The 23,795-nt window shown below is 41.4% G+C and overlaps 1 protein-coding gene across 1 annotated transcript in view; it reads left to right on the forward strand.

Moving 5' to 3' along the window:
* Positions 1-4,480: 4,480 nt before the first annotated feature.
* Positions 4,481-23,795, forward strand: part of LOC141385623 (uncharacterized) — a 355,697-nt gene continuing 336,382 nt past the window's right edge. The window contains exon 1 of the mRNA XM_073951501.1: positions 4,481-5,287. The gene's annotated coding sequence lies outside the window, so the exon portion shown is untranslated. The remainder of the gene's footprint in view (positions 5,288-23,795) is intronic.

A 23,795-nucleotide genomic window follows, 5' to 3' on the forward strand; every position in this document is an offset into this window, starting at 1 on the left:
GATGGTAAAACGATCGTTTTATCATTGTAAAACCATTGTAAAACGATGGTAAAACCATTGTAAAACCATTGTAAAACAATGGTAAAACGATTGTAAAATCATTGTAAAACCATTGTAAAACCATTGTAAAACGATTGTAAAACCATTGTAAAACGATGGTAAAACCATTGTAAAATGATTGTAAAACTATTGTAAAACCATTGTAAAACCATTGTAAAATGATGGTAAAACCATTGTAAAACCATTGTAAAACGATGGTAAAACGATTGTAAAATGATGGTAAAACCATTGTAAAACGATGGTAAAACGATGGTAAAACGATTGTAAAACCATTGTAAAACGATTGTGAAACCATTGTAAAACCATTGTTAAACGATGGTAAAACCATTGTAAAATGATTGTAAAACTATTGTAAAACCATTGTAAAACGATGGTAAAACGATTGTAAAACGATGGTAAAACCATTGTAAAACCATTGTAAAATGATGGTAAAACCATTGTAAAACCATTGTAAAACGATTGTAAAACCATTGTAAAATGATGGTAAAACCATTGTAAAACCATTGTAAAACGATGGTAAAACGATTGTAAAATGATGGTAAAACCATTGTAAAACGATTGTAAAACCATTGTAAAACGATGGTAAAACCATTGTAAAACCATTGTAAAACAATTGTAAAACCATTGTAAAATGATGGTAAAACCTTTGTAAAACCATTGTAAAACGATGGTAAAACGATTGTAAAATGATTGTAAAACCATTGTAAAACCATGGTAAAACGATGGTAAAACGATTGTAAAACCATTGTAAAACGATTGTAAAACCATTGTAAAACGATGGTAAAACAATTGTAAAACGATTGTAAAACAATTGTAAAACCATTGTAAATTGATTGTAAAACCATTGTAAAACTATGGTAAAAGGATTGTAAAACCATTGTAAAACGATTGTAAACAATGGTAAAACCATTGTAAAACCATTGTAAAACGATAGTAAAACGATGGTAAAACCATTGTAAAACGATTGTAAAACGATGGTAAAACCATTGTAAAACCATTGTAAAACGATCGTAAAACAATGGTAAAACGATGGTAAAACGATGGTAAAACCATTGTAAAACCATGGTAAAACGATGGTAAAACGATCAATATTTATATATATATATATATATATATATATATATATATATATATATATATATATATATATATATTTATATATATATATATATATATATATATATATATTAGTGCTGTCAATCGATTAAAAAAAAAACTAATTAATCGTGATTAATCGCATTTAAAAGACTGAAACTTGTAATTTTGTCTATTCGAGTGTAAAATTAATGTAAACGCAAGACAAATACTATTTAAATTCAAAATATAATTCATTATAAGAATTGTTTACTTGTAACACAGATTTCTTCATGTAAACAACATACCCACAATAAACTATCAAGATCCTGGCTTGACAGCCATATTTATTACAGAAATAAAATACACAGGCATGGTAATGCCATTTGAATTTCAAAACAATCAATGACAATAAAGAATACATTGTAGCGTACAGTCCACAGATAAAATTTCTTATTGATTTTATCACGGTCCGACAGAACGGTTTTACGACTCCTGGCTCCAAGAAGTCTGGATTTTCGTGACAGCTTAAGTTGTTCAGGGGGCCTGGATAGATAAGCAGGAAAACTTCAAAGACATTCCTTTCGAAATACCCTCACACACACACATACACCCCCACGAGGCTGTTCCGACAGAAAGAAAATGAACTCATCAAATCCAGAACCAGCACAAAACCAATGTGTTATGTTTTGTAAACTTTGTATCTCATTTCTGACTTTTCTTACCGGTGTAACCTCTCTTTATTCTGTATGCATGTTCCATTCAGGCCTTTTTAAAAGCATCAATGATGTAAAGATATGGGAATTATGTTAATGTACCTTTAATGTGATGTACTTGTAGAGTGTTTGGTGTCAATAGAATGCCCTCGACATTTTATAACACATGATGCATAGATCGAGACCATAACTCGCATTGCTTTATTCTTTAAAGCCCTGTATTAAATGCCTGTCGGCATGCTTTAGGCGGGCGCTCAAATTTGCATACGCGCAGCCCAGAGACAAAGGAAGGTTCGCGCGCAAACTTTCCCCTGAAATCATTGGTCAGAATGCTGTACGGGTTGTCACGTGACCCGCAGGTATAAGCACACTTCCCCCCAAACATCTGGGCAGAAAGAGAACGTCCCAAAAAAAGGAACATCATTGACGGTGGTCCCTTTAAGGGCCACACGGCTCTTCACAGCCGCATGGACTTTCCCGCCACGCTTTCTTTATTTTCCGGCAAAAGTAACTCAGTTTAAAGTTTGCGATCGTGTTCGTCCGAACTGCATTACAAACTTCACGCATCAAAGGACATCAAGAGTAGTTTTCATTACGACGGAAAAGAGACGCATAAGAGAGACCTCCAGACATGAAAACCCAGGTGATTTTAGTTATGCGATTAAGCTGTGCCCCTTTTTATCAAAAAGGTGTTTTTTTATTACCTTGGTGGTCCTTAATGGTGCGGGTGGAACTGAAAGTTTTGTCACTCCTTTATCTGAAATCTCTATCTCCTCGCTTTACTATTCCTCTTTGTTGTTACACGTTCTATAGACCCGATATCTCTGCGTGGTTTACCTTTGTTCTGTGTTAAATGTATGTTTGTGCGTTTGTTTGTTCGTTACGTCTGACTAGTCAATAAATTCCATTATAATCAAATGAATGGTATTGTTTGCCTCACGAGAAAATGTCACTGAAATACAGATTCCCCTGCCTAGCTATTATAAGTTGTTTAAAACTTTTGAATGATTAATCTACTTCACAAGAAGTAGCAATTAAATTCCCTTTTTCTAAATGAATAAATTACAGTGTCCGCTCGGAAGAGCGGCGGCTCTGCTTGTGTTCGTTTGGTCAAATTAACAATAAATTGATCCGGAATATTAATGATTAATAATAATTCGTTATTGTTGATAATTAATATTCATAATCTGGGAATCCGCTCGGTTGCGCGAGCATGATCATTTACAATCATATGTTTGTTTGACCAAACTGACTGAAGCTTAAGCCGGAATATTAATAATTAAGAATAAACCGTTATTGTTGATTATTAATATTCATAAAATGAGCTAATTTCATGTTACATATATTGGTGGAGAATGCGGGCAGTTTTCCAAACATTTTCTGTGGAACAAACTTTCCAATTCATTGTGATTTATTAAGCGCTATAGAAGAAAAAAAAGGACCGCGAGAAGCATTTCCTTTCCTTCAAAACTGGGAGGACGAAAATCCTGCTCCAGCCATTCTGTTCACTAAACACAGCAGAGAGCTGCCCGTGTAGAGTGTAACAATTTAAACTGCAGTTCATATATATTTTAAATCGATTTTGCTGAGACGCACGTTCCACAAATCATTTAAATATATTAGTGTGCCTGTCGGAGGAAAAGACACCTCTCTCAGCGCTTGTAAGACAGTTTGGAAACCCCAAACCTGTCCGTTTAAAAGGCCTTTATAGCTAGAAAACCTCTAGACTATTTCTCCCGTGGTTTCAAACTGTTAGATTAGCTGCCTAACGTTTAACCTCTTTGCTTCGCCGCCGTGCGAAATTAATTTCAGAACTGCTGGACGGTTCTAAATTAATGTATTTGGGAGCTGCAAGCTTGCCTGTTAACCGCTTTCTGACGAAAGGAATTCTCAGAATCATAAGCGTGTTTTTAAATGGTACCAAAATCTGATATGGATGTGAATTCCCATATTTCAGTTATGTTCGTCCGGACCAAATCTGTGTACAAACGTGCACCGCCTCGAGAGACGTCTCGCATTTTATGTTTGTTTGTCTAATTGTAATGGTCGAATATTATTATCAATGTTACGGCAACATGATATATAATGACCGTTTATGCGAATCTTGGTGGTTCGCGCTTTGCCTTTGTGAAGTCAGCCGCATACCAAGTTATGAATGAGAGCTTCTCCCATTCATCAATCCGCTCATCGAGCGCTCATTGACTCCTCGTCCACGTAACTCGTGCGCGCGCACGCATGCGTGAATGACGTAGTCACCACCCCAAAGCATAAGATCCGCCTTCAGGAGGCAGAGTGTGTGACGCGGCTTACATCACAGGGCAAAACCACTCGCTAGCTTCACTAGCATTAAGTAAATTAACCCTTCGCGTCTTAATATTACCAAACTGTTAGCACAAGGCTAACCGGATGCGAAGCGTAACTCGTAACAACTTGCTAGCGGCTAACGCCAGCTAACGTTAATGCTTAACCAAACCAACCCTTCACATTTTGTAACTAACAAACTTTAGCACAAGGCTAACCGAATGTGAAGTGCAACTCGGAAACATCTCCCCCTGTCTCCTTCTGCTCTCCTCACATCAGTTCCGCCCACCATTGTGTCTCAAGTGGTCTGAAATGGTCAAACAGTTTGGAGTTAATTTGTTTTAATTTCGATTAAGCATTTTATTTTCCCTGTTATCATTTTATCCAAACAATAGTTTAGTTACCTAAGTATAGATTATTGGTCTGTTTTTATTTCTTTTGGTATTATGAATTATTTTGTTACTTTCAATTTTTTTAATTAATTTTCTGCCTTCTGTCTTTTTCATTTTAATACCGTTGTCCAGCTTATTTTGTTATTACTTGATTTTTAATCAAGTTCCCAATAATTTATTCTAAACTTAGGTCATGTTTAATTTTAATTTTGTTGGTTTTGCTATTTGGGGAATAGCCTTTAATCTCTCTATTATTATCATAATAGGCATAATTTTTCTCCCCTTTTGATTTTTTTTTTTTTTTACTCCATCTTTTCCTCATGCCTTATTTATTCCCTCACCTCCTAGGTTATAGGGAAAGTATAACTATATTAGGGCAAGTATTAGTCTGAAGCTAAATTCAGAGCTATCGATCTATAGATCCCACATCTGATCAAAACATTTTGGGCTAACCCATTAATGTTTGTAGATGCCCCTGAATACTAAGGCACTCTTTCTACTTTTTCTAAGCCGTCCTGTACTGCTTTTACCTATAGGGGATTATTATGATTATTCTTTTAAATTCTTCTATGCCGTTTTAATTTTCCTTTAGCCTCCCTCCATCACAGGGTGATAACCTTCTCTATCCATCAGATACTACAGCATACTAAGATTCCTACTCCAACTGGCTCGCCCAGAATAGTAGATCCATAGTACTGCCCGTATCCGGACCTGAGTCCTCTGCTTGTGTGGTTAAGCGTACAGGTTATTCAGGTTGCAGATCAAAAGATTGGGTTCATCTGTCTGACATAACTGACCCCTGCTGAAGGATGCGTTAGATACCTTGGCGTTTTGTCACTCCGGCTTGTGTGGATTACAGTGGCATCAGCAATCGTACTCCAAGAAGCACCGTCCGTGTCAACTGGCATACGATCAATCTTGGTTAATTACCCTGTCATGATTCTACACACGTGCCCGCCTGAGTGAGATTGGCCACCTCATTCTACAGGCCTAGTGCGGCACCGGAATCATCAGGCAAAACCCAATTTTGAATCATGCCAGGCGGTCAGTGACTTTCTTGAGTGCTACGTATTGTGCTAAAAGCCTACGCTGTGTGAGTTCACAACCGAGTTACATTATAGGCAAGTGATCTGATAGCGACTGCAGTAGGAGTTGGGGAAAGTCTAACCAGATAGCACGCTCTTGCGACCTTCTTGCGACGATCTGATTGCCTTTCACTCACCACCAAGTGTAAATAGCATGTAAAACCTAGTCTAAACCTAGCCCACTACAGGACTATAAAACGAACATTTTAGACATGCCCATAGGTTTTGCTATTCTCTCTCTCTCTCTATCTCTCTCTCCCTCGTTTCTCTTCCTTGTCTGTCTTTCAGTTTTATTTCTATTCATATTTACTGATATCCATATTAGTATTTTCTTTCATTTTTCTTTCCCTGTACACTCGTTCATCCGAGCGAGGTGCCTTTTTGTCTAACTTATCGTTAGTATTATTCATTTTTGTTCTTGGGTTACTGTTATTTTTATTTACTTAATTATTTTTAGTTACTTTGACCTGCTCAGAGACCACGCCATTGAGAACCACCAGGGTGATTTAAATAATTGATTGATAATTTGCACAGCCTGGCGCATGACTAAAAGCCTTGAGGCCAGTACGTAGATATCAACTGTTATCTAGCCACCCAAATTCGACATCTGAATTGTCTGGCCCCCAGTGGATCCTTAGAAGGACCAACGTCTAGCCGGCACATACCCCCTAGCTGACAACCCTGTCAGACTAATAATATAGCACAATGCTAACATCCACTCGATTTGGCCATGTGGGTCTCTCTCTCTCTCCCTTGTGATCTCTGTCTCACCCAACAGACCAGCATGTCAAGTGCGCCCAGCCCGCTGCTCACTGGGACCAACTGGAGGCCTGGTTAAGTGCTTAACCCACAACCTCCTGCCCAACGACGCCATGGAGCTGCAGCGGCCAAGCAGAGAACAGCTGGACGTCTGCATTAATCCGCTGAGGGCGAACGACCTAGCTCGGAGCCATGACAGCCAAGCCCAGACTCAACTCTCCAGGGCCCTGACACACCTCATCCTTGCACCGGCCAGACCCATAGGAAAGGGTCTCAACCAGCTGGAGCATCGAGCCCAGGACGCCTGCAAGACGACGAGGGAAAAGGACGCCGAACTTCTGGAGCAAATGGACGGACTACACGCGCCCCGATGGAGCTACAAGCGGACAACGCACACAAGGAGCAACGAGAGGAGAAAGCCAAAGATGAACTGAGTGTAAAGCTACAAGCTGAAACACTATTGTAAAGAGCAGAACTAAAGACAGTGAAGCTCGGGTCAAAGCCTCTAAAGTCAACGGCTGAGGGCCCGAGCAAAATTCCAACACGGAACCCAACGAAGAGACTTTTGTGCATGAACTTGACAGAGTTCACCCAGAACTGTCACATTCCTACAACCCATGTGACTACCTGAAAAGGGAAGTGCCACAGTCAGCCCCAAAAGCCAAGACTGGATAGACCAGCAGAGGGGGGTTCATCCAACTCATGCTGCCCCGCCAGCCAGCATTCCAGCAACGCCTGTCAGCAGCACAGGGCCAGGACTCCCTCCAAAGGGGTCCCCCATGACAGACACCATCTGTCAGCCAAAGACTTGAACCAGCTGGCCAGGGAAATGCCAACTTTCACCCCAAACCCTGCTGGAGGCGACGACACGCACCCCTAATTCTAAGACATTGACTTTTACACCTTTACACAGAGGCCAAGTGCCACTCTCTGTGACAAACTGTATCTGCTAAGAATTACTTCGAGCCGTGAGGCAAGAAGTTTCCTGAATCAACAGCCCCGTGCCATCAAAGCAGATTACGAGCGATGCAAAGCTCTTACAAGAGTGTTTTACCTGACCCTGTGTCAGAGCAAGGACTGATTGTCGCCATGGGTCTCAGAACAGCCACGAGACCTCAGAAGCATACTGCAGTCGACTACACCAACCCTACTTCGAGACAGGAAATGAGCCACGGACGGAGGAGTTCACCTTCCAGATCCTCTCTCTCTCAAAAGTCTGCTTTCTGTGGTGAGTCCGCACACGGGCAATGCCCTGCCCCCACGCCCTGACCACCCAACAGCGGCAGAGTTTAGCTCATAAAATCTGGTCAAAACAAAGACTGCTTTGAAAGACTGTCAAACACCTACAAGCTACCCTGTCTCAGAGTCTCATCTGGAGCCGACTTTAAAAGGCACGCTACTGTTTCCCAGCCGCAAGACTTCCAACAGTGAGTTAAAGCCTTTCTCCGCCAGCAGAGGACAGCACCGCCAGGAAGGCGCATGTCCCAACACCAGACAGGATGCTCAGAGACACACTTGGACAAGCCACTCTCCACAAGCAGCCCAAAAGGAGCCTAACAGCAACCAAGGAATGAACAACCTGCAGCAGCTAGGAGCTCAAGCAACCAGCATCCAGCTAGTTACACGCCAGAGAAAGCCAAAGGTGAAAACCTGACACCAAACAACGACACAGTGGCGTCATGAGCAGCAGAACTGCTAAAAAGCTTGAAGGGGCCCTACAGGAAGTCAAGCCAGACTCCTTATGACTAGAGGGGGGGTCCAAAACCATTTACCCCCCTGAACACCTGCTTTCTGCTCCACCCCCGCAGAGTACTGCGAGTCCAACACAAGCTAAAGACTGTGTACCTAACTGCAGCATCATGCTTCCCCCAAGAAGCAGCCAGTGCCACCATGCTTGCAACCTCAGGTACCAGGAAACACTGGTCTGGTTGTCTGTTTACCTCCCGAGCCACAGCCCACCAACCAGCCACACCTGCCTACGAACAACTGCTCAGGCCCCTGCACTTCAACTCTTGGGAAACCTGAACAAAATGGCGTGGCAACAACGCGCTACTTGGCTGTAACCGTGGAGATGAAAGAAAGATGAAAAACGTGCGTCAGCACGGGAGCAGACCTCACATTAATGTCATCTTTCCTGTTTGAGTAACTCAAAGCAAGAGCTCAGAGACTAAAACGAACACTTAATTGCCAACCAGGCAGGCTGATGGTGCAAATCATACAGCCAAACTGAGGTTCAACTCACATACATCGCTCCCATTCAAGTAACGACTGTCCCCATGACTGCAGTGCACCCCGTGTACCCGTCGCCAATGGGCACATACCTGCTGCTGAATGGTAAAAATCCGCTCTTTCGAACTTTGAACCCCTTTAAAATCTGGGCCCAAGTGCGAGAACTCTCTCACAGCCGTCAGGTCAACCCCAACAGATTGTCAGGTCACCGAGGTCGCGGGAAACTGCTGGAACCCGCGAGAACCCAAACTCAACAACATAGAGGGGGTCAAGGTCGCTACTCTGCAGCCTTCAAACTAGCTAGCAACCCCAACGCTTGCTGCCCCAGACCTCAAAGGGCTTAATGTTGAATAACCGGACTGTGAATGACATTGTACTTGCACTGTGAGCAGACAACCCAGCAGCCATCAGCCTCGCACGGTGCGACACTCCGCCTGAACACACCCCCAGACCTGTGTTCAACTCACAAGCATACACACTACTGTCCAAATGCTGAACTCTCACACATGACAACTGCCAACAGCATTTGCACATTGAACTTGAATCGGAACGGCGGATGGTTGACCCATCCCGTCTTAACTCTCACGGCCCTGCCGCACGATGTTTACATCAGAGCTAATAGCCTGATACATCTTCAGGCATATATATAGACACCTTTAATGACCGGTGATAGGCACCCACACTTCTCACAGCCAACAACGATGGCTGTCACCCTCAAGAAGCCCCACTCAGGCCAGACCATGCCAGAGGCCTGCTCTGTCATCATCAAACAAGACTCTGTGGTGCCAGCCTACACAAACAGGTGCTCTATATGGCTCTCCATTAGAAAGGCCGAACTCTAAACCATACATTGGGTTTCTTCCAACCAACGACAGAAGGCATAAAACTGGGCCTCAACCTGGAAGCCGTACCCTAAATTGAACTGTCCTCATGAACAGTATGTGTCTTGTGTAATAGCTGCATGGCAACTGACATAAAAATCCCCAAAGACTACCTACTGGGACGATTGGTCAGCTACGAGTTCCATGACTTTGAACTCTTGGGCCAATTAGTGGCCTCACCCTACATGCAACGACACCAGAGGGGAGCTTAGAAAACACAGACTATACTGTTCCATTCCAGCTCGCCACACTCACGTCTGTCTTACCAGTAAACAAAGAACCGGTAGGCAGAAGTGAGCTCACAGAGGACTAACTCCTTGCCGTGTGCCCAGCCACTCGTCACCCCATCACTAACATGGATGAAGACAGGGCACTTTCCTCAACAGAACAGACATGCTGAGGCCACGCAGGATGAGGCCAACCGACAAACGTCAGTACATCCTGTATAACTACCACGGTGCCCTCACTAAAGACTCTTTAGACTGCAAGTCCCACTGACCTTCACATGGCAATATCCAATTCCATGCTGGAAAAAGGACATCGGGCTATGCAACAAAACCTGCTCGGCACCCATCTGGCCCATCCTCAAGCCCAGGGTCAAAAGGGTGCCTGACCATAGAAAGCTAAATCAGCAAATGCCATTGTCACAAGGGCCAATGACACCACTGGAACAGGAAGTGCCCAGAATTCAAGGACCAACCATCTCCTCAACGCTTGATGTGGTCCCCGCCTTCTGGACAATACCTGTACATCCAAATAAGCTAGCTTTCACCTTGAACAACAGACACTAAATGATCATGAGGTGCCCCGTCGGCTAGGCCAACTCACCAGCCGAAAGCAACACCCTCCTGAACAAAGCATATCCCGATGCTTATGTTAGAGGTAACCTCATCTACGTTGATGACATCCTTAATGAAAGTACCACCGTGTCTGGCCACTCAAAGGAGATAGACCATGGCCTGCAACAGTTGACTGTGGCTAGCGCAAAGACTACCGCCTAGCAAGGTCTCCGAACTGAGCGGCTCCCTAAGTGGGTGCAACTACTCCGGACACGTCATTAAGAACTGTTCAAAGACTTCTCAACCCGTGACCACCCTGTCAAAAGGGCTGTCCTTCTGTTTGACGGAAGGTCAACAGCTGGCCACGATTGAAGTGAGACAACGTCTGGGCATATGCAAGTAAGACACTCCTTGCGCCAGAAGGCAAATACTAAGACTGTGTAAAAACATCGCTCTGCACGGTGGGTGCCATTTCAACAGCTATTCTCCGACTTCTTTGGAGCACAGAAGCCATCATAGACACCTGCCACCAACCTGTCATGTTACTGAACAGTCAGCACATCTGGGATGGCATAAAGACTAACGCCAGTACGGCCATGCGGCCGATAGCCCCCTAGGGCCACTGTATTGACACTTGTTACACCTTAAGCCACAAATCCACGCTGGGTAACAGCATAGCTGTTTACCAAGACTGTACAACTGACAGACAATTGGCAACGCTGTAGAGGAGGAACCCCAGCCACCTCTGCCAACCTGTCATTCTAGTACTCCCAAGTACTGGGATGAGAATGCGTGCCAAGGTATGCCCACAACCTGTGTCGATGGATGCTCCCACAAACATCGCAGTATGCAGAAATGGCAGCCACCATTGTAACCCTTCAAAGCACAGCAGCCCATGACATCAGAGTGCACTTAGCTGCAGACTCCAACTTGCTAGACTCTGTTTCACGTTCCACCTCCCAGGGGGAAACAAAAGGCTTCAGAACTGCCCACCACAAGCCCGTGAAACGTCAACACTTTTTCTTCTTCCCAAGTAGGCGACCACAACACTGACAACCACATCATGGTCGTCTACAGAAGAAGATAAGAACAGTTCAAACTTTCAGGCACTGACAAGGACCTGAATGACTGGACCGATGCCCTTACCAAGAAGGTGCATCACACGGTGGACCATGGTCACCACCCAACCAAAACCCCGAGATCTGGCAGCTGTAACTGGCAGCCAACAACCCTGCCTAGCCTAGCTGCCACATCAAATCTCACCAGCCCGACAAATGTCGCAAACGACATTGCGACCACGTAGGCATCTGACTCCTCACGTCAGACCAGTTTTATTTTTTACTTTTACTTTGTCTCTTGTTTTGTTGGTTTTCCACCACTCACCCCACCTACCACCCGATCCTTCTGTCTGACCTCAGCCTCAACACAGATGTCACTCAACACCTCCTACATCTTAAAAAAAAAAACAGGTGCGTGTGAATCCTTTTTGGGTTGTCCCTGAAGACCCCACGACACCACAGTTCGTGCTGCCTCAGAGCCAGAGGGGGGTAATGCTAATGTACTGACCCTGCACACAGCAAAACATGCCCAGAGCGCTGATTCACCGAGCACCACAGCAACAGAGAAACCATCCTCTCATGATCAGACACCCAGATGGATCGGGCGGGACACTTCCATGGGCTCACAAGGAGCAACAATTTTTTTTTTTTGTGTGTTTTTCTCTCCTTCGCTTTCTCTTCCCTTTGAACTCATATGCCAGTACACCAAATGGGTAGAGTGTCTCTCAGCACCGACGACACAGCCCAGACCATGGCATATCTTCTGATGATGTAAACAACTTGGACAGAGGCACCCACCCTGCACTACCAACATCACACAGGAAGGGCAAAGACTCCTGGTGGTATACGCTCAGCTACACAGCAGCCAACCCTCAAACCTACGTATCACAACCAGAGTAACAAACACTGGGTCACAAGCCAGGAAAGGGGGTAGAGACCCTGCAACCGGTGTCACAGTGGAATGCCCAGCCAAGCACAGTCATCACAGACTCCACCTACTCTCTCCCCTGTTCCCTCTCTCTCTCTCTCTCTTCCTTCTCTACACAGGATACAGCCACGATCCTGTACCTCAGTCTCACCAGAAGACCACTGCAACCTCACAACTATACTCCTCTATCACTCATCTCTGGAAAACTGCGGAACAACTACCACTCCGTGCCTCCTGACAACAGGGAAGCACACCTTAACAAGGGCCTCGCCATTCAATAAGATGCAAGCACCAGTGGACAAGTGCACCCCTGACCTCCTCCTCAAAGCTTTCCTGCGTGAAACCAGGAAAGGGGGGAAAGAGCATGAAGAAGCTAAGTCAAAACTGCTTGAGTCTAAGCCACGACTCGTCGACCCAGCAACGGAGGTCGAAGGAAACTCACCTCCAACCCATCCTGTACGTCAAGTTAGATTTCAACCAACAAGGTTTTCTCCGAACCTTCTTCGTTGCAAAGGGGGGATATATGTAGCGTACAGTCCACAGATAAAATTTCTTATTGATTTTATCACGGTCCGACAGAACGGTTTTACGACTCCTGGCTCCAAGAAGTCTGGATTTTCGTGACAGCTTAAGTTGTTCAGGGGGCCTGGATAGATAAGCAGGAAAACTTCAAAGACATTCCTTTCGAAATACCCTCACACACACACATACACCCCCACGAGGCTGTTCCGACAGAAAGAAAATGAACTCATCAAATCCAGAACCAGCACAAAACCAATGTGTTATGTTTTGTAAACTTTGTATCTCATTTCTGACTTTTCTTACCGGTGTAACCTCTCTTTATTCTGTATGCATGTTCCATTCAGGCCTTTTTAAAAGCATCAATGATGTAAAGATATGGGAATTATGTTAATGTACCTTTAATGTGATGTACTTGTAGAGTGTTTGGTGTCAATAGAATGCCCTCGACATTTTATAACACATGATGCATAGATCGAGACCATAACTCGCATTGCTTTATTCTTTAAAGCCCTGTATTAAATGCCTGTCGGCATGCTTTAGGCGGGCGCTCAAATTTGCATACGCGCAGCCCAGAGACAAAGGAAGGTTCGCGCGCAAACTTTCCCCTGAAATCATTGGTCAGAATGCTGTACGGGTTGTCACGTGACCCGCAGGTATAAGCACACTTCCCCCCAAACATCTGGGCAGAAAGAGAACGTCCCAAAAAAAGGAACATCATTGACGGTGGTCCCTTTAAGGGCCACACGGCTCTTCACAGCCGCATGGACTTTCCCGCCACGCTTTCTTTATTTTCCGGCAAAAGTAACTCAGTTTAAAGTTTGCGATCGTGTTCGTCCGAACTGCATTACAAACTTCACGCATCAAAGGACATCAAGAGTAGTTTTCATTACGACGGAAAAGAGACGCATAAGAGAGACCTCCAGACATGAAAACCCAGGTGATTTTAGTTATGCGATTAAGCTGTGCCCCTTTTTATCAAAAAGGTGTTTTTTTATTACCTTGGTGGTCCTTAATGGTGCGGGTGGAACTGAAAGTTTTGTCACTCCTTTATCTGAAATCTCTATCTCCTCGCTTTACTATTCCTCTTTGTTGTTACACGTTCTATAGACCCGATATCTCTGCGTGGTTTACCTTTGTTCTGTGTTAAATGTATGTTTGTGCGTTTGTTTGTTCGTTACGTCTGACTAGTCAATAAATTCCATTATAATCAAATGAATGGTATTGTTTGCCTCACGAGAAAATGTCACTGAAATACAGATTCCCCTGCCTAGCTATTATAAGTTGTTTAAAACTTTTGAATGATTAATCTACTTCACAAGAAGTAGCAATTAAATTCCCTTTTTCTAAATGAATAAATTACAGTGTCCGCTCGGAAGAGCGGCGGCTCTGCTTGTGTTCGTTTGGTCAAATTAACAATAAATTGATCCGGAATATTAATGATTAATAATAATTCGTTATTGTTGATAATTAATATTCATAATCTGGGAATCCGCTCGGTTGCGCGAGCATGATCATTTACAATCATATGTTTGTTTGACCAAACTGACTGAAGCTTAAGCCGGAATATTAATAATTAAGAATAAACCGTTATTGTTGATTATTAATATTCATAAAATGAGCTAATTTCATGTTACAACATTGATTTCCATATTGGATTCTAAGTGGACTGCAAAAAAATGCCAAAATACAGATATTGCAAATATGGAAAATTATATTAATAATAATAAAGTATTGCAAATCTGTGCATGCCCTTGAATAGGTTTACCCACTCCCATTCTATAAAAGCACAAAAGCCATATAAAGAAAATAACGAGAGCTGACAAATTAAAAAACTAAATTTTTTTATTTATTATTAAAATAAAATTAAAATCCACACTGGAAATGTGGGTGCCTGTGTGTTTTGAGGGGGCCTAGAAAATAATGAGCATAACAAAAACTGCCTGCTGACGCACACAGTTAATGTTGATTAATAAAATAAAGATAAATAATAAAAGCAATGTATCAGAGACCCTTAAAAACATGTTTAACTCAACAATAAAACATCAAACGTAGCTAACAGCTTTTACATTGTCAATCAAATGAACTTAAACAATTAAAAAATGCAACAAATATTTGTTTGGGCAGAACTACAAAAATAAATGTAAAAAAAAACGCAAAAACCGCGCCATGGTGCAGATTAAAAGTTTTTTAAAAAAGGATATGTAAAAGGACAGATAGGTAACTAGATAGAATAGACAGGAATATATTGATCTGTGCCCCGCTGCTGCTCTCCCGCGGGGCGGACCCGCGCGTGAGAAACAGGCGTGACTCTTGCATATTCTAATGAATACACACCTACGTTACACAGAGCCCAACATGGAAGATTGTGATTGGGTCAGTCCAATGTCAATAAAGAAAAGAACCAATGGGCTGCAGAATATATCACACAGGCGCTCTGTCCGGAAAAGAAACATCTGTAGCGTACAGTCTAAAGATAAATATACTTATTGATTTTAGTATTTGATATTTACTATTTGATTTGAGTATTTCGCATAGGTTTTACGACTCCTGGCTCCAAGAAGCCTGGATTTTCGTGACAGCTTAAGTTGTCCAGGGGGACTGGAGAGATAAGCAGGGACCTTCAAAGACATTCCTGCCCAAATACACACACACAAACACACACACACACACACCCCACGAGGCTGTTCCGACAGAAAGAAAATGATCTCATCAAATCCTGAACCAGCACAAAACTAATGTGTTATGTTTTGTAAACTTTGTATCTCACTTCTGACTTTTCTTACCTGTGTAACCTCTCTTCCCAGGTAGCAAAGAATTCTGGCCCAGATTTGGCACAAATCTGGCACATCAGGCATTCATCCGGCACTGGCATACAGCATGTGGGCCAAACAGGGCCCAGGTTTGGCAGAGGTGGCACCGTCTTGAAGGCGGCAGACAAGACATGGGCCAGATGTCAAATGTAGTATTTGGCCCAGATGTTCAAAACTGATCTGTGGCCCACATAAGTTTGGCCTTTCTGGTACCACATTTAAAATACATAAAAATATTTTTTTGAGTAAAAAAATATTTCAATACACAGTCATTCCATCTTCCGCTTGCATCTTCTAATGCCTTTATTTTAATCTAGGAAACAATCAAGATTGAATTATTTGAATTAATCTATTCCTTCTTGTATGTTGCAACTAAATTTACCCTACATTACATTTTTTTTTTATTATTCAAATTATTATTTTGCTAATTATATTATTATTAACGAATGATGATATACCATACAAACGGGATCGTAAAAGGATCGTTTTAACATTGTAAAACGATAGTAAAACAATGGTAAAACGATGGTAAAACAATGGTAAAACAATAGTAAAACAATCGTTTTACCATTGTAAAACTACGGTAAAACAATGGTAAAACGAGGGTAAAACAATGGTAAAACGATGGTAAAACGATCGTTTTACCATTGTAAAATGATGGTAAAACAATGGTAAAACAATCGTTTTACCATTGTAAAACAATGATAAAACGATCGTTTTACCATTGTAAAACGATGGTAAAACAATGGTAAAAGGATCGTTTTACCTTTGTTTTACCACCGTTTTACCATCATTTTACATTGTTTTTTTGTTTGTTTGTTTTTTTTTATCAAACAGGGGTGTACAGAGTTATACATAAAACAGTATACAATGGAATTTACAACAAAAATTAGTATATTTCCTTTTCCTTTTGCTATAGTTTACAAGTCTTTATTTTGGCGCATTTCCGGCAGCTTCGTGCTTTAGAGAAAGTAACAGAGGAGCAGAAAGCACGTGAAGTGTGTCCTCTTCTAGATTCTGCTGAAAGCATTGGCTGAAAGTTTTTCTGAATGTTTAATCTGTTTTAGTTTATATTTGTAGTATAACGTTAAGTTAAATGTACAATCGAAGATACTTGTGGTACATTTTGTGTTTTGAATTGATAACTTGTAACATTTATAATTAATATTCTATATTTCTTTCATTTCATTTGTAGTTTTTCTTGGTTCAAAACGATGGTAAAACAATGGTAAAACGAGGGTAAAACAATGGTAAAACGATGGTAAAACAATAGTAAAACGATCGTTTTGCCATTGTAAAACGATGGTAAAACAATGGTAAAACGAGGGTAAAACAATGCTAAAACAATCGTTTTACCATTGTAAAACTAGGGTAAAACAATGGTAAACTTTTTTTTTTTATCAAACAGGGGTGTACAGACTTATACATAAAACAGTATACAATGGAATTAACAACAAAAATTAGTATAAGTTTCCTTTTCCTTTCGCTATTGTTTACAAGTCTTTATGACTTTTATTTTGGCACATTTCCGGCAGTTTCGTGCTTTAGAGAAACTGAAAGCAACGGAGGGGCAGCAAGCACCTGAAGTTTCTGTCCTCTTCTAAATTCTGCTGAAAGCATTGGCTGAAAGTTTTTCTGAATGTTTAATCTGTTTTAGTTTATATCTGTAGTATAATGTTAAGTTAAATGTACAATAGAAGATAATTGTGGTACATTTTGTGTTTTGAATTGATAACTTGTAACATTTATAATTAATATTCTATATTTCATTTCATTTGTAGTTTTTCTCGATTCAATGGCTACTAAGTTTGTGTCAATACACAATTAGGAGCAAGAAGCTCATATCCTGGCTTTTGAACTCGGGGTGTCACACACGGGCCACATCTGGCCCACATACGGCAGGCCACTTCTCACACTACACCCGGGGTGTCACACACGGGCCACATCTGGCCCACATACAGCAGGCCACAACTCACACTACACCCGGTGTGACACATACGGGCCACATCTGGCCCATATGTCTCCTGCCATTGCCAGAAGTGAGCCATATGTGCCTTAGTTGGCCCAGATGTGGCCCAGAACTGTATGCTATCTAGGGAGTTTGGCTTATCATGCAAGAAAGCAAACATATAAAGAGAACAGTACAATGGTAAAACAAAGGTAAAACAATGGTACAACAATATTGTTTTACCACTGTAAAACGATGGTAAAACAATGGTAAAACGTTGATAAAACAATGGTACCACAAAAGCAAAATGATCGTTTTACCATTGTAAAACGATGGTAAAACGATGGTAAAACAATGATAAAACGTTTTACCATTGTAAAACGATGGTAAAACAATGGTAAAACGAGGGTAAAACAATATTAAAACAATCGTTTTACCATTGTAAAACGAGGGTATGGTAAAACGATCGTTTTGTAAAACGACAGTAAAACAATGGTAAAACGATCGTTTTACCATTGTAAAACGATGGTAAAACAATCGTTTACCATTGTTTTACCATTGTTTTACATTGTTTTTTTTTATCAAACAGGGGTGTACAGAGTTATACATAAAACAGTATACAATGGAATTAACAACAAAAATTTTCCTTTTCCTTTCGCTATTGTTTACAAGTCTGTATGACTTTTATTTTGGCGCATTTCCGGCAGTTTCGTGCTTTAGAGAAACTGAAAGCAACGGAGGGGCAGAAAGCACGTGAAGTTTGTCCTCTTCTAAATTCTGCTGAAAGCATTGGCTGAAAGTTTTTCTGAAAGTTTAATCTGTTTTAGTTTATATCTGTAGTATAATGTTAAGTTAAATGTACAATAGAAGATAATTGTGGTACATTTTGTGTTTTGAATTGATAACTTGTAACATTTATAATTAATATTCTATATTTCATTTCATTTGTAGTTTTTCTCGATTCAATGGCTACTAAGTTTGTGTCAATACACAATTAGGAGCAAGAAGCTCATATCCTGGCTTTTGAACCCGGGGTGTCACACACGGGCCACATCTGGCCCACATACGGCAGGCCACTTCTCACACTACACCCGGGGTGTCACACACGGGCCACATCTGGCCCACATACAGCAGGCCACAACTCACACTACACCCGGTGTGACACATACGGGCCACATCTGGCCCATATGTCTCCTGCCATTGCCAGAAGTGAGCCATATGTGCCTTAGTTGGCCCAGATGTGGCCCAGAACTGTATGCTATCTAGGGAGTTTGGCTTATCATGCAAGAAAGCAAACATATAAAGAGAACAGTACAATGGTAAAACAAAGGTAAAACAATGGTACAACAATATTGTTTTACCACTGTAAAACGATGGTAAAACAATGGTAAAACGTTGATAAAACAATGGTACCACAAAAGCAAAATGATCGTTTTACCATTGTAAAACGATGGTAAAACGATGGTAAAACAATGATAAAACGTTTTACCATTGTAAAACGATGGTAAAACAATGGTAAAACGAGGGTAAAACAATATTAAAACAATCGTTTTACCATTGTAAAACGAGGGTATGGTAAAACGATCGTTTTGTAAAACGACAGTAAAACAATGGTAAAACGATCGTTTTACCATTGTAAAACGATGGTAAAACAATCGTTTACCATTGTTTTACCATTGTTTTACATTGTTTTTTTTTATCAAACAGGGGTGTACAGAGTTATACATAAAACAGTATACAATGGAATTAACAACAAAAATTTTCCTTTTCCTTTCGCTATTGTTTACAAGTCTGTATGACTTTTATTTTGGCGCATTTCCGGCAGTTTCGTGCTTTAGAGAAACTGAAAGCAACGGAGGGGCAGAAAGCACGTGAAGTTTGTCCTCTTCTAAATTCTGCTGAAAGCATTGGCTGAAAGTTTTTCTGAAAGTTTAATCTGTTTTAGTTTATATCTGTAGTATAATGTTAAGTTAAATGTACAATAGAAGATAATTGTGGTACATTTTGTGTTTTGAATTGATAACTTGTAACATTTATAATTAATATTCTATATTTCATTTCATTTGTAGTTTTTCTCGATTCAATGGCTACTAAGTTTGTGTCAATACACAATTAGGAGCAAGAAGCTCATATCCTGGCTTTTGAACCCGGGGTGTCACACACGGGCCACATCTGGCCCACATACGGCAGGCCACTTCTCACACTACACCCGGGGTGTCACACACGGGCCACATCTGGCCCACATACAGCAGGCCACAACTCACACTACACCCGGTGTGACACATACGGGCCACATCTGGCCCATATGTCTCCTGCCATTGCCAGAAGTGAGCCATATGTGCCTTAGTTGGCCCAGATGTGGCCCAGAACTGTATGCTATCTAGGGAGTTTGGCTTATCATGCAAGAAAGCAAACATATAAAGAGAACAGTACAATGGTAAAACAAAGGTAAAACAATGGTACAACAATATTGTTTTACCACTGTAAAACGATGGTAAAACAATGGTAAAACGTTGATAAAACAATGGTACCACAAAAGCAAAATGATCGTTTTACCATTGTAAAACGATGGTAAAACGATGGTAAAACAATGATAAAACGTTTTACCATTGTAAAACGATGGTAAAACAATGGTAAAACGAGGGTAAAACAATATTAAAACAATCGTTTTACCATTGTAAAACGAGGGTATGGTAAAACGATCGTTTTGTAAAACGACAGTAAAACAATGGTAAAACGATCGTTTTACCATTGTAAAACGATGGTAAAACAATCGTTTACCATTGTTTTACCATCGTTTTACATTGTTTTTTTTTATCAAACAGGGGTGTACAGATGGTAAAACAATGATTAAACGATGGTAAAACAATGGTAAACAATGAAAAAACGATGGTAAAACAATGGTAAATGAGGGTAAAACGATGGTAAAACGATGTTTTATAGCCTGTACAATTGTATTCAATATTAATGTCCAACTATGAAATAAAGTACAAAATACTTAATCATTATATAATTTATTCACAATACTGCATAACGAACATACGTTAAACACTTAGATTATGGTGAAATATTTCAAAAACACATACGTTGACAAATATAACAAAATAAATATAAAATACATATAAACTACTTACAAATATAACATACATACAACAGTTACACTTTAAAGTAGTTTCATTAGTTAATGTTAATGGTTTAACTAATATGAACAATACCTGTACAGCAAAATTAAGGTACAGCATTCACTAATGCATTAATAAAATCCAAAGTCATGCTTGTTAACATTAGATAATACATTGTGAGTTAACATAAATAAACAATGAACAACTTTTTTACCATTTACCAACATTAGCAAAGATGAATAAATACTGTAATAAATGTATTGTTTATGGTAGTAAATACATTAACTCACACATACAACCTTATTGTAAAGTGTTACCCATACAACAAGTTTGTCTATAATAAAAAGACAAACTTTGAGACTTATCATTATATATCAAAATAAACTATAAAAAACATTATAACATAATAAAAAAAAATTGTATTATTTATAATTTAACATTACTATAATTATTTATTATATTATATTATAACATTAATATAACATTTAACATTATTATTAATGACCTAGAAAATAAATTACATTGTGAATAAATATTAACATACATATTGCAATAAATGTAAACATATATTATCATTACAAAATCAAACTGTTAAATATCCGGAAGTTATTATTAACTTCACTGGGGCAGCACAGTGGCTCAGACTGTCACCTCACAGCATAAAGGTTGCTGGTTCGAGTCCCAGCTGGGTCAGTTTGTCACGGTTTATGGATCTGTGTGTTCCTCCTGTATGTTATGTATCATGCCTTGTGTGTTGTCATGTGTGAGGGTGTGTGTTTGTTTACCTTTTGTGTTGACAGCGTGCTAGGATCAGCTGATGTCATCAGCTGACTTATCATCCTCCAGCTGAACCTCATTTGGCTGGCTATAAAATTCCTCCTGTGGTATGTGCTGGTTATCAGTCCGTTGTTGTCCTTGTTTGTCCTTGTTCCTGACTGTTGTCTCCCAGTATCATCCGCTGTCTGTTTGATGTCATCGTTGTGGTCAGTGGCTCTCTTTTGTTTGAACTTTCGTGTGTCCTCTGTTCATTAAAACACTCGCATTTGGATCCTCCTTGTCTTGATTCGTGACAGAACGGACTGATCAAACATGGATCCAGCGAGTATCTCCGGCCTGGCTGAAGTTGTTGCACACGCTACCACACGCATGAACAGACATGATGATCAGATGGTCACCATCAGTCGCGCTGTCCAGGCGCTGGTCACTCAGATCTCTGATCTCACAACACGGTTGCAACGTCTTCATGCTGTCGGTCTTCAGCAGCCTGTTGCAGCTAACCTTAGTCCATCTATGCCGGTTCCTGAGCGAACAGCTGGATTTTCCGAGCCTCGCCTTCCACCTCCAGCGTTCTACTCCGGAGAGCCTGAGTTTTGTTGAGCCTTTTTAGCGAAGTGCTCATTGTACTTTTCCCTGCAGCCTTCCTCGTTTTCCACGGAGGAATCGAAAGTGGCGTTTGTCATCACGCTTCTCACCGGGAGAGCGGCGCAGTGGGGAACTGCTGTGTGGGAGAGGAAACTCCCATGCTGCTCTTCATTTGACACCTTTTCGACAGAGCTTAAAAAGGTATTCGATCGAGGTTTGGCGGGCAGAGAGGTGGCACGGGCGCTAACAGAGTTGCAGCAGGGGCAACGGAGTGTCGCTGACTACTCCATTGAGTTCCGCACCCTGGCGGCCGAGAGCGAATGGAACGCGCAGGCGCAGTGGGACGTCTTTCTCCATGGGCTGGCAGACCAGATAAAGGATAAAATATTCACCCTGGATCTTCCTAAAACCCTCGACGAACTCATTGATCTGGCCATTCGTGTGGATTCTCGTCTTCAGCTCAGGGAGAGAAACACGCGACGCACGCACGCTCTGGTGAGATCACCTTTTCCGGCTGTCACGGTAGTTCCGGGGCAGGAGGCCACGCCCCTCGCGGATCCCGAAGGCATGCAGATGGGCCACTCTAGGCTGTCGCTGGAGGAAAAGCGCAGACGCCGCAGCGAGGACCTGGTGTTTCACAGCGGTGGTGTTGATCACATCGCGATTGAGGGTAAAAGCCAGAGCCCGTCAGTAGAAAAGAGTTTACTGACGGGTGGAGTATCTTTGAACAAATCTTCCCTTGCAGCTACTCTTTTGAATGTTATGTTGGAGTGGTCATCTGGCAATTTTAGTACTCAAGCAATTATTGACTCTGGGGCGGAGGGAAATTTTATTGACTCTGCTTTAGTAAAAAAACTCAGACTTCCTGTGATTTCTCTCTCCCAACCTATATCTGTTCATGCTCTTAATGGTTCTTCTCTTCCGTCCATTACTCATTCAACTGGTCCAATAAGACTGATCACCTCTGGTAACCACTCTGAAATTATTCATTTTTTTTTAACAGAAGCTCCTGTCACTCCAGTAGTCCTTGGGCATCCTTGGCTGGTAATACACAATCCACATATTAACTGGAGACAGGAATCTGTAATATCTTGGAGTGAGAGCTGTCATGCTACGTTGTTTGTTGTCTGCCTGTTCTTCTGTGTCTCGTTCTGTTTTTCAGGAAGAACACATGGATCTGTCAAACGTGCCCAAGGAGTACCTCGACCTGAAGAGAGTGTTCAGTAAGTCTCGAGCTGCTTCTCTGCCTCCACATCGTCCCTATGACTGTGCTATAGAGTTATTGCCAGGTACGTCTCCGCCTAAAGGCAAACTTTATTCGCTCTCTGTTCCAGAGAGGGAGGCCATGGAGAAATATATTTCTGATTCTCTAGCAGCCAAGATCATCCGCCCTTCTTCATCACCAGCAGGGGCGGGGGTTTTTTTTCGTGAAAAAGAAAGATGGCTCCCTCCGTCCTTGTATAGACTACCGAGGGCTGAACGCTATCACGGTAAATAATACATATCCTTTGCCGCTGATGTCTTCTGCCTTCGAACGTCTGCAGGGGGCATCCTTTTACATAAAATTAGACCTCCGCAATGCTTACCATTTGGTCCGCATTCGAGAAGGGGATGAATGGAAGACTGCCTTTAATACCCCCAGGGGGCACTTTGAATATTGTGTTCTTCCTTTCGGTCTGTCCAACGCCCCTGCAGTCTTCCAAGCACTCGTGAATGACGTGTTGAGAGATATGCTAGATCAGTTTATTTATGTTTACCTGGATGACATA

The sequence above is a fragment of the Danio rerio genome, chromosome 5, assembly GCF_049306965.1.
Source record: "Danio rerio strain Tuebingen ecotype United States chromosome 5, GRCz12tu, whole genome shotgun sequence".
In the NCBI taxonomy this organism is placed as follows: Eukaryota; Metazoa; Chordata; class Actinopteri; order Cypriniformes; family Danionidae; genus Danio; species Danio rerio.